The sequence below is a fragment of the Notolabrus celidotus genome, chromosome 23 (genome assembly GCF_009762535.1).
Source record: "Notolabrus celidotus isolate fNotCel1 chromosome 23, fNotCel1.pri, whole genome shotgun sequence".
NCBI lineage: Eukaryota > Metazoa > Chordata > Actinopteri > Labriformes > Labridae > Notolabrus > Notolabrus celidotus.
Window position 1 is genome coordinate 8,569,038 of NC_048294.1, and position 12,607 is coordinate 8,581,644.

Genomic DNA, 12,607 nt, shown 5'->3' on the forward strand with positions numbered 1-12,607 from the left:
CCTCATGGAGAAAACAGATGGTACCAGAAAGAGCTACACAGCTGCACTGAAACTGATGAAAATGGGAATGGTCACACAGAAGGACAGAGACACCCCTAAAACAGACTGCAGTTATACTACAGATTTTACGGTAACAATGACAAAGCTGATTTTAAGAATACCTGAAGACAAATTCAAACGCAGTTATTCAAGGACATAAAATAAAAGATGTCTGTTATTATTTGCTTGGACACAGATTTGATAAAAATGGCAGCTTACAGAATATGGGTTAAAATGGAACTGCTATGTTACTACAACAGCAGGGGTTGCTACAGCAATAGACTGTTGAAGTGGAACCACCTACTCGCCAATGAGTACCAAACTGTTATCATTTGACCTAAAAATATCTCATCTTAGACCAATTTTCTAATTGTGTGGGGGTTTTATTGGCTTGCAATTTTAAAGGCTTTAATGTGCCGAGACTGATGAATAACAAAAGCAGCAAATCATAACATCCAAACAGCTTCAAATGATTTATTCAAAATGGTTTGGCTCGAGACGTCAACTAAAATATAAAACTTTCAAAGCCTTGAGTTTCCCCTCTTTGTAAACTGATGTATTGATGATGCTGATACTGACAGAATACAGAGAGAAATGTTCCAAAGAGCCTCAGTACAGCATATTTGAGGTTGATGGACGGAGTTATGAAAGAGGAGAACGGAGAATATTTCTGTCAGAGTGATTCAGTATTGAGGAGACCCAGAGGAGTGGAACCCGAGACCGAGGCATTCTTCCACCTACACCCAAAACACACACACACACACACACGTACACACACACATACATACGCTAAAACCCATACTGTCAATGTTGAGTCTATTGTCTCAATCACCATGACAGTGTCTGAATATCTTTCTGACTACACCCTACGTACAGGCGCCAGGTGAAGTGAGGGATGGTGTGTGTGTGTGTGTGTGTGTGTGTGTGTGTGTGTGTGTGTGTGTGTGTGTGTGTGTGGACTTTGGTGCACAAATCCCAAACCAGATAACCTGAATTGTAATAATAAGTATTACTAATACGATCTGATTTCAGTCCATGAGCAGGTTACAGGCTACTGATGAAGTCATGTTGAGATATCTGCTTACAGAAACATGACGTTTAAATATTTCATCAAGTATGTTTTGAAAAACTGAACAAAAGCTCTTGGACCATCAGGAAATTGCTTCTTTCCAAGACCAATACGCCATTTAATGAAGTCAAATCCTACATATATACGCATCTATACAGTCATTAAAGACGACATGTTCCAGAAAAGGTTAAAAAAAGTTATAGGCACATAAGAATAACTTTAGTTTTTGAGAAGAAACACTACTGCAAACCTTGATTTTGTGTGCTTTTGGTCTCGAAATGATCAACCTGGGGGTCCAAATTTCTAAAATAATTCTCTAGATGAATCTGCACACTGGTTGTTAAGATACTCAGCTACACCATATTGTGGTTAGACTTGTCTTTGAAATGTACTTTTCTTGCTAAATCAGGATTTTTAAAAAAATCTTCAGGCCTCTTACGATATCAAGATTTTTTTTCTTTGGTGTGACCCATGTACAGTCGCTGTAGAGTAGGCGACTAGGTTTAATTCCAACCTGCCCAAAAACTCAAAAATGGGGCGCTGCTGGCCTAGCAGTCTAAGCACCCTACGTATAGAGGCTACAGTCCTCATCGCAGAGGTTGCTGGTTCAACTCCCGGCCGGTCGACCATATACTACATGTCTTCCCCCACTTTCTACTCCACACACTTCCTGTCTCTCTCCAGCTTTCCTATTCAATAAAAGCAAAAATGCCCAAAAATATAACTTTAAAAAAAATGAAAATAAAAATAAACGTGGAAGACAAAAACTAGGGAGGGAAATAAAACTGACTCTTAGCTCATTAGATACCTTTTAAAACTCATTGCAAGGACCCTTTCAAAGAGCCAAAACCAATTTCTGTGGTAAACTGGAGAAATAGGCAGAAACGCAAAAACAGGAGTTTTTTGCTTGCCAGTGAAATAAACACTTTTTTTTTTTTTAAAGTTAGATTTTCCCATCTCCACCTGGTCTCCGCAAAGTCTTCAATTCCTAGAATTCATCAACCATCACCACCAGTGTCTGGACTCTAGGGGGATTTCTTCCGCTGCCAAATTCAAACATCCTATGCTCACAAAATAATCCCCATAGAGTCCTTACACCAAAGATTTCTGTCAAGTTTCATTATTCATTAAGTTGTAATAAATAACATTTAATCTTCATATTGTGTCTCTCCTGACTGAAATGGGCGCACAACTTAACCATTGGGCTAAGTCCGAGCCTAAACACACTTCTGACTGCAAACTGTTGTTTCGTCTTCTGAAAAGACGGCTGATTTCTACTGTCAAAAAAGGAGAGTAATCAGGGTGAAGAATAGAGAGAGAAAACTCCCACTGGCTTCCAAAAATGTCAAAAAGTTCACAGATATATCATGTGAATTACATGGACATTAGTGGCAGCTCAGCATGCAGCCCCCTCACAAGACATTTTTTGTTAATCTCTTTTGCTGTTTGGCTATTTTCATGTGATACTTAACCTGAAACCAGCTCTTCTCCGCTGCTCTAAAATAGAAGTTGCTTGTAGCAGCAATAATCAACATGGTGGCAGTGCATTTTTTTTGTAGCTGACTGTTTTTGGCCACTTCATAAAGGAGCTTTCTGCTCAGAACAGTGTAGACTGCACCACCACGTGTCATTATCAGCAGCCTCTTTGGTGGTGGTGACACACTCAAAGGACTCCAGATTTGCTCTTAGTTTGTGTTTTTTGGGAGATACTGCTTCCCAGATTGATAACTTCATAGATTTATGAGGTGCTGTAGACAGTCATGGTAGTGACCCACAGCCCACTGCTGACTCAGAGATGTTGCATCTGTTGTCTGGTGTCTGGGGATGCCGCTGTCTGGCCCTCCGTCTTATCAGCGCTTTTCTGGCTGGTAGGTGAGTCTGCTCCATCCCTGTGTCTCTGAGACCTTCTGATACTGAAGACGGGGGCTGAACCGAGGAGGGTAGAAGCAGACGGACTGAGGGGGGGAGGAAATGATTAAGGGTGAGATGGCGGGAAGTGGCAGCAGTGCAGACAGGAAGCAGAAACTTCTTATCTGGACCGGACTCAGCCTCTGGAGAAGGATCAAAGAGGTGCACCTTGCTTTCATTTGTTGCGGTGGTTACTTCTTTACAACAGCTCTTTCAATGAAATTCTTAGCTTTGTCTTTTGTGCAGCGGTCATATCCTGGCTCCTGTTTTAGAGATGTTTGAAATGGAAATATGTTACTTCCAACATACATTTAAATATAGTCCAGCTTTGATTTAATGCTGATGAGAACCCACTGGCCCTGGTTTGAAATTCATCCTGTGACTCAACTATGAGAATTAAAAAAAGCCCTAACAAGGGGAGTAAAAAAAAGGCCCTGAAAAAATACCCGCTGTAGTTGAATTTTCCAGCATTCAGGTGATGGATGGTCTTCATTTCCAACCTTAATTTGCTGCCTTTTATAGGACATCTCATTACTGGCTATTCAAAAACTCTAAACCCTTAGCCTCAAGAATAAAAGTGTGTTACTGTGTGTGTGTGTGAATTTCAAAACAAGTCAAGAATGTTCAATGCAGGATTCCCTCCCCTCAGACCGAGCATAAGCAACGTCCACACGCCTCATTTAATCTAATAGACAATGTTTTGAAAAACAATACTGCATATTTTGGCTGTAATGCGTCAAAGCAGAGGACGTTAACAATCCCCTGGCCGACACTCTGCTGGGAAGGTCTGCGGCTCTGGAGGGGAGCGTGATGGAAAGGCATAAAAATGGGACAAATGGAAGAAACAGTGTTGACCCACAGAAATGAGACAGAGGCCTCAGGAACCCTCAATATTTATTTCACTTATTGTGGTCTGGCAATGATAAGTAACAAAAAGTCTGCATCTAGAGAGAAGCTGTATGAAGTGTGATGGACAAGAGTTCTCTGAAAAATCAGCTTGGACCATTTGTACAATAAACTGGACAAATGTGGGCTTCAACTCAAGTTTGCTTATTAGAAAAACAGGGCAGCCGTTGTTGAAAGCCTGTCCAACACCTCCCACACTGTCCTGCAAAATGTGTTTGAGAAAAACAAAGAGAAAAAAACCACATCTTGTAGTTGGATCAGTCATGGTATAAATTGAATGATGTGTTTACAAGGTTTGGAAATCAGTAAGACACTCAGAAGCAAATCTCAACTAAGGTTGGGTTTGCACCTCTGGAGCTCTAGGTTTGGGGCTAAAGGAAAATCAAAGTATTACCCAAAGTATCATACAGGATTTGCTGTCTTATCGTATCAGGCTGTATGATGTAACGTAACGTGACTTAACGTAACAAAACGTAACGTAACATGATGTAACATAACATGACGTAATGTAACATGACGTAACGTAACATTAGGTAATGAAACATGATGTAATGTGGCGTAACATAACGTGACGTAACATAACGTGACGTAACATAACGTGACGTAACATAACGTGACGTAACATAACGTGACGTAACGTGACGTAACCTAACGTGACGCAACATGACGTAATGTAACGTAGCGTAATGTAACTAAACTAAACTAAGTGTAACGTAACATGACATGACGTAACATAACATGACGTAACGAAACATGTCGTAACGTAACTTTACGTAACACGACGTAACGTAACATGACATGACGTAACATAACATGTCGTAACGTAACATGACATAATGAAACATGTCGTAACGTAACTTGACAAACATGACGTAACGTAACATGACATAATGAAACATTACGTAACGAAAAATGATCTAACGTAACATGACGCAACGTAACATGACGTAACATGACGTAACATGACGTAACATAACGTGACGTGACGTAACATAACATGACGTAATGTAACGTAGCGTAACATAATATAACAACGTAGCGTAATGTCACTAAACTAAACTAAGTGTAACATAACATGACGTAACGTAACATGACGTAACGTAACATGACGTAACTTAACATGACATAATGTAACGTAGCTTAAAATAATATAACATAACGTAGCGTAACATGACGTTTTGTAACATAATGTAGCGTACTGTGGCATGCTGTGCCGAGTCGAATCATATCACAACATTGTATCATATAATATATCAGCACACAGACCATATTGTATCATCCCATTTTTTACCATATTGCGTTGTGTCGTGTCATATCATATTGTATCATATCATGTTCTGTCTTGTCATGTCATTTATCAGTCCGTATCATATCCAGCCATATCGTATGGTAAGGAATGGTATGGTATGGTAACATGAGTTTTCATATTGTCACATAAGATAAAGTATCAAATGAAATTGCACTACATTTTATCCTACTGTTTTGTATCATACCGTGTTGTAATGTAACATCATTAACTGGTCACACCACATTTAAATGAAGCTAGGCTTATCGTATTATACACTTTGTATCCCACGATAAAATACAACAACTTAAATTGTGATGTACACAAGTCAGATTATGTTCTTCAATATGATTCTCTGAATTCTGAATTGTATAATGACAGCCATGTGGAGACTTGTTGCTGGTCCATGAACTTTGTTTGTGTGCGTAAATCTGTCTGAGTTATGAATGTGAACGTTCCTGTGATTTCCTGGTACACAGGATACATTAGGAATCTCTGGAGGTTTTTTACTTGAGAAGCCAGAAAATAACCCACCTGCTGGTCCAATTTATACAGATTTCAGTCCCAGAACTACACTGTGCAGAAAGCTTCTCTTACAGAGTGCTCATTAAACTTCTCCAAAGTCTGTTTCGACACAGATTTAGGTAAAGCCTAACCGTCAGTCAGGTAAAAACATTACTGTGAGTAAGAGCTAAACTCTTTCTATCAATTCCTCAACCTACCGCAATTTCTCTCTTTTTCCTGCTATTCTTTCATCTCTCTCCCCTATTCTCGTCTTCTCTCTTTACACGCTGGCTATTTGTGTGTGTCTTATGCAACTGCAAAAGGCAAGCTGACACAGTGAAGACGCCAAGTCAAGTTTGAAGCTTGTGTCTCATTGCCAAAGCCGGGGCCTGCCTGCAGAGAGCAAGGGGGGTGGCAACACAGAGGCGGATCTTCAGGATGAAAAATGACAAGACAGAAAACAAGCGATGGCGGGGATTTTTCACTGGCTATTACACATGCAGTCATTTCTCTCCTTTTATTTTTATAGCCGACACTGGTATCCAGGCAAGCTATCATTAATTCAACAATGGAAAAAGCAATAATTCCTGGATCAACAAGATTACTAGCAAACCAGAAGAATCAAATGAAAGGATTTGAGCCATAGGGCCTTGGAGATATTTGGTCATGTAAAAGGCAAACGCATGGAAAATAAATTAAAAGTGAAATAAAAAGAGTAGGAAAATGGATCAACTTTTTCAGGGCGGTTACAGTGAGAAGAGAGGAAAACAGTATTATTCAGTTTGGTGAATGTGATGTGAACCACTTCTGTCTCAGGTACAGTACAGACGCAACTCCTGAGGGGAGGAAAAATGTAACTGAGTTGGTCGGCAGACTTGAAAGAGCTGGGAAACTAAAGCGGCTTGAGTGATGTCTTTAGTTACACAGTTATCAACTGTTAAGGGAAGTTGAGGAAAGACAGATCTGTGACTTGACACCATGAGTCATTATGACAAAGTGCTCGTAGTGTTTGGCATTTACCTTCAGCTACATGAGTTCAAACACTCAGAATGATGTGCTGGTTTAAAACTAGAAACGCCAAAGCGGCCTGAGGAACTGTCTGGGATTTTGTAATGTAAATAATATTCTGTGTATATAAAAAAGAAGCCTGTCACTCTATGACTTTTCCTAAAAATGTGTATTGTTTGCCCTGTTATGAAGCTTTTGTGGTTCTCCAACGAAATAAACAGGATATCAGAGGGTTTATACTTTTTTCTTCTTACCGCTGCTGCAGTGACACAGAGGGCTGTGCAAATATGATTCATAATGATACATTTCGCGGCTATTGTGTTGTTGTAATTTTTTACCATTATCTATTGTTTCTTTGTAGGCTAGTCTATGTGTTTATTCTATATTCATAGCAAGCAGCAACCTCCGGTCTCAAACGATGAAGCCAATGCGGAAGTGTTATAAACTGCAATTCATCGAGAATCCGCTTGAGGCTGGCTGCAGAAACACCGGAAACCACATAGACATGAATGGGAAAAAGACGATCTTTGCAGCATTAATAAAAATGTTTACAGCCTGGTTCAAAAAACGGCTTGGCCCTATGAAGCTAATCTCTCTAATGGCACACACTGTACAGGGGTGAATTTTTTTCTAACGCGACGGTTCAGAAGATATTAAGATTTTGAGTTTTTGCCCAAATAAGGACATGACTGACGTGACTCCCGGTCGGGAACACACAGCTGTTGGCTAGGAGGCTCAAACTACGTCACACTCTGCCTGGTTGAGTTCTGCATTTCCAATATGGCTGCCGCCGTCGATTGGCTTCAAAACAGCGCTCAGGAACAGATGGGTGACTTCACAGATACTACGTCCATAATTTATACAGTCTATGATTCATACACAGGAATTAGCTAAACAAAGAGAGGCAGACAGAGATATAGGTCTACAGTCAGACAGACAGACAGACAGACAGACAGACAGACAGACAGACGGACAGACGGACAGACAAAGACGGACAGACTGACACGGGTGGAGGCACAGATGAAAGATAAAGTTTGTGCCAGCTGACTTATTTGGTGCTTCAACCCAAGGTAGGCATTATCAATAATTATGTTTTGGTTTTTTTTCCTTTTCATATATTATGTTGTGTAGTATAAAGTATCGATGACACTAAAGTTAGCCTGTACCAGGCTTACTTCGGCGCAGCTGTTTGACCAGCTGTGAATATGGTCTACAAACGAGCAGAGGCTAGTTTGGCTCAATGGTGTAAATAGTCAGCTTTAGACTGTAAATAGTAAAGAATATGTTTTCTAAAATCATCCTCAGTAACAATGAATACGAATCAACAATTTACTCTAATAAAATATCTCACCAGAGCGTCTCGATGCGTCGCCATGAAGCCTCACCGAACTCAGAGCAAGCTCAGACTTCGTTGGCTATAGGCTTATATAATAGTAGAAGATCTCCTCTTTATTTCTACAATGGCTAATGCAAACTCCAGACAGTAAATAAAAGTGTAACCTACAATGAAATGTTCATCTCAACAATGACCACCACCTGTTGCGCTGTCTACAGAAACAGGTAGAAATTCTGCAAACTCAGTCAAAGTATACCAAAACATAAAATTTCGTTCCCAAATCTTTTTTTTAAACGAAAATATATGATAAAATGAGTAAAAATGTGATCCAACTGAAGAATTGTGATCAATTCTTACACTGTTTCTGGAGTGAAAAGCGTCTTACTTGGTCCGTCAATTCCACGGCTCCCACGGTTCATCCCTCAGAATGTCGTTGGATCAAACTGTGCATTTTGCAGCGCCTGTTGCGGGGCATTTTGGCTTCATTTTTGGATAAATGTAAGAGTTGGGGACGCGCCATCCATGTTTTTGTACAGTCAATGTCCTAATCTTTGTCTCCTTTTTTATGTAAACAAAAAATTTGCTGTGCTCTTGGTCTGACCACACCTTAGAAGAGAGAGCTAAGAGATGGCAAAGTGACTCATTTGGCTAAAACCAGCTTACATTACCTCATTTAGCTCAGTATATACATATAAACACTGCAGAGGTGAAAAGAGAGACAGCAGACGGACAGACAGCAGAGAGGCAGACAGAGATGAAGAGTGCTGGAGGACAGCCCTGTCTCTACATGCACGGCTGGTGGAAAAATGTCTCTCTTAATGGATCCCAGCTTTCTGCAGCACTTACAACAGCCAAGAGCAGCCAAGGGAATAAAATATGGCATTAGTATTATTATACTGCAATTATCAATTATCCTCTCTCACTCCCTCTCTCTGTCTTTCACTGTCTCTTTCTCTCTCTTTCGAACACAGAGGCACATGTTCACACACCTAACATACATGCATGTACAACGCTCATTTTCCATTCAAGCCTCAGATTGATTCAAGGGAGCACGTGTTCAGGCAAAATGCTGAACACACATGCTGCTAAATTTCCAACACTCAAACACACACGCGCTCTCCGACAGGTCAGTCGGTACATGATGACAGGGTTTGTGCCTTGTTGATCAGTGTTAGCAGACCCATCCTTAATGCAGCCAACTAAAGACACAACAAAGTCTCTTTCCAGTCAGGTTCAAATAAGGGATGAAATAAACCCAGATATCAGGCAATAAATCCTAAACGGTGGGGTATTTTTTTCATATTTTAACAACACTTCCTCCATCATGTGAATACACAGTAAACGTCAGAATGAATCCGTCAGGTGTTGGCTGGTTTCTGGAGAACCGGTGCTCAGTCTGCGTCTGGTAGGCTCATCTATCTTTCCAAAGAATCTCAGCTGTGTGTAGGCCGCACGTAGCTCTACCATTACTCATACGAGGCTCAAGTCCGACTCTCATCATGCAGATGCCATACTGGAAATGTAATACAGAGGTGTTTGGTTGGCTCAGATATGTGAATTAAATTTAACCTTTTTATTTAATAAGACTTTGAATCAATAACAATGTTTGAAAGCCAACTTAAGTTCCCAAGGAGTAGGCGCTGCGTTTTTTGTCTGAAGCCGTCTTTGGCTGCTTCAGACTACTACATCACTTGATAAATCACCCTAAACATTCAGAGTGTTTGTGGATAACGATAAGCCACCAAAGTTTCCCCAGAAATCCTTCTCTCTGTATTGTTCTAGTCTTTAGCAGCTGGGACGCAGCCAGAGGCCTCCTTATCAGCACTTAACTGAGGAGGGAGAGCTGAAATCTGTCCTGAGGGCCAAGCTTTCAGCGCTAAGCCAGAGGATACAGTCCAAAGGCTGTTAGCTTAAAACAAGGATAGACTGAGGGCTAAACCTGCCAAAACTCAACTTACCTACTCTTTGGTTCATGAAAGAGGGATGATGTGATTTACTTCATAATCTAAAGGGCATTCATGGAAAGTAAGCACTGTTACATCATAGATTTGATTGTTGGCCCTGACTGATATTGGATTTTTACCAATAGGGATACCGATATCAGAGAGTGATTATGATGTCAAAGAGTGTTACCAATGTTAGAGAATAATACCGATGTCAGAGAGTGATGCTGTTATCAGAAAGTGATACCGATATCAAAGTAATGCAGATGTCATAGATTGATGCCAATTTCACAGAGTGATCACGATGTCAAAGAGTGAAACCAATGTCAGAAAGTAATACCGATAACCCAGAGTGATGCTGATATCAGAGTGATGCTGTTCAGAGAGTGATGCTGTTATCAGAGAGTGATGCTGATATAGGAGAGTGATACTAATATCAGAGTGATACTGATATCAGAGAGTGATTTCATTATCAAAGTGATGTCATTATCAGAGAGTGATGCTGATATCAGAGAGTGATACTGATATCAGAGTGAAACCGATGTCAGAGAGTAATACCGATATCCCAGAGTGATGCTGATATCAGAGTGATGCTGTTCAGAGAGTGATACTGATATAGGAGAGTGATACTGATATCAGAGTGATACTGATATCAGAGAGTGATTTCATTATCAAAGTGATGTCATTATCAGAGAGTGATACTGATATCAGAGAGTGATACTGATATCAGAAAGTGATACTGATATCATAGAGTGATGCTGATATCAGAGAGTGATTTCATTATCAGAGTGATGTCATTATCAGAGATGGATGTCAATATCAAACTAATACTGATGTCAGAGAGTGATACGGATATCAGAGAGTGACGCCAATATCAGAGATATACTGATATCAGAGAGTGATATGGATAACAGAGAGTGAAACGCATATCGGAGAGTGATACGAATATCATAGAGTGATATGGATATCAGAGAGTGATACTGATATCAGAGAGTGATACTGATATCAGAGAGTGACGCCAATATCATAGAGTGATATGGATATCAGAGAGTGATTCGCATATCAGAGAGTGATACTGATATCAGAGAGTGATATGCATATCAGAGAGTGATACTGATATCAGAGAGTGATATGCATATCAGAGAGTGATACTGATATCAGAGAGTGATTCGCATATCAGAGAGTGATACTGATATCAGAGAGTGACGCCAATATCAGAAAGTGATATGGATATCAGAGAGTGATATGCATATCAGAGAGTGATACTGATATCAGAGTGATACAGATGTCAGAGAGTGATACTGACATCAGAGAGTGATACAGATGTCAGAGAGTGATACTGATATCAGAGTGATGCCGATGTCAGAGAGTGATACTGATATCAGAGAGTGATACAGATATCAGAGAGTGATACTGATATCAGAGAGTAATACAGATGTCAGAGAGTGATACTGATATCAGAGAGTTATACAGATGTCAGAGAGTGATACTGATATCAGAGAGTGATACACATGTCAGAGTGCTGATGTCAGAGAGTGCTGATGTCAGAGAGTGATGCTGTTATCAGAGAGTGATACTGATATTGGAGAAGAAAACATTAAAATCCTTTTTTTCCTGATACTGATATATCTGTGATATTGTCATAATGGCCAACCCTCAATATCAGTTTTGACTTTGTTGTTTGACTTATTATTAGGGTTGCATTATATTTTTAGGGGCCATAAATTATCAGCTTAAAAAGTTTCAGATAAACATTGCTTTAATTCATTTAACAATTCTCGAGATTCAGACACAATAAGCGGCGGTACCTAATGATCCACCATAAAAGTTCACAACTCAAAGACGATGCATTGAAGAATACTAAGCAGCAGCTTTAGTGCAAATAAAACAGTGAGTGTTGGGATGCGGATTCATGAGGTATTTGAGATCTCCAGAAGGTCTCCTGAGTCGCTGCTGCTCAGACGTATCCCTACCTGACCTGTATGATGTGATCTACACACATTCATACTCTGATCACCAGATTCACCATGGACATATAAACTTCTTACATCAGTTCTATGAGTATGTTCAACATCACTGACTCGAAGCAGTTGATGCTTTGGTTATTCAGTGACAAGCTCAACTATTTGTTCAACCGTCACCTGTTCCATCACATGATAGTGTCAGAGAGGTTTTCAGACCTCAGCCACTCATTCTTCTATCTGTGTTGATGCAACAACAACCAGCTGACTGCAAAATCCCCAAAGTAGTGTGGAAACAGGCTGCAGTCTTTCCAAGGCACCTGAATCTTGTCCTACTTAAATAACACTCAGAACTGAAGGCAGGTCTGAGGCCTGAGCAGAGGTGTGTGTGAGTGTGTGTGTTTATACAGAGACCGGCCTCTATACCACCAACACAGCTCCAACAGCTGGGCTGCTTGGACTTGAGGGATGAACTGTGCCATATGTCCCTCAGTGTGTGTGTGTTAGAGCGCTCTGCTGGGTGTCAGGCTGCACAAATCAACAAACCATAAACAAGCTAATGTTTTGACCTCTTGTAATCCCGCATAACCCAAAAATCCCTGCTTCCATAACAAACTCACACATGCAATCCAAACACCAGAGCAGTCA

The 12,607-nt window shown here is 40.3% G+C and overlaps 1 protein-coding gene across 3 annotated transcripts in view; it reads right to left on the reverse strand.

The window, feature by feature from the left end:
- Nucleotides 1-12,607, reverse strand: part of svep1 (sushi, von Willebrand factor type A, EGF and pentraxin domain containing 1) — a 136,953-nt gene that overhangs the window by 122,625 nt on the left and 1,721 nt on the right. The gene's annotated exons all lie outside the window — the stretch shown is intronic.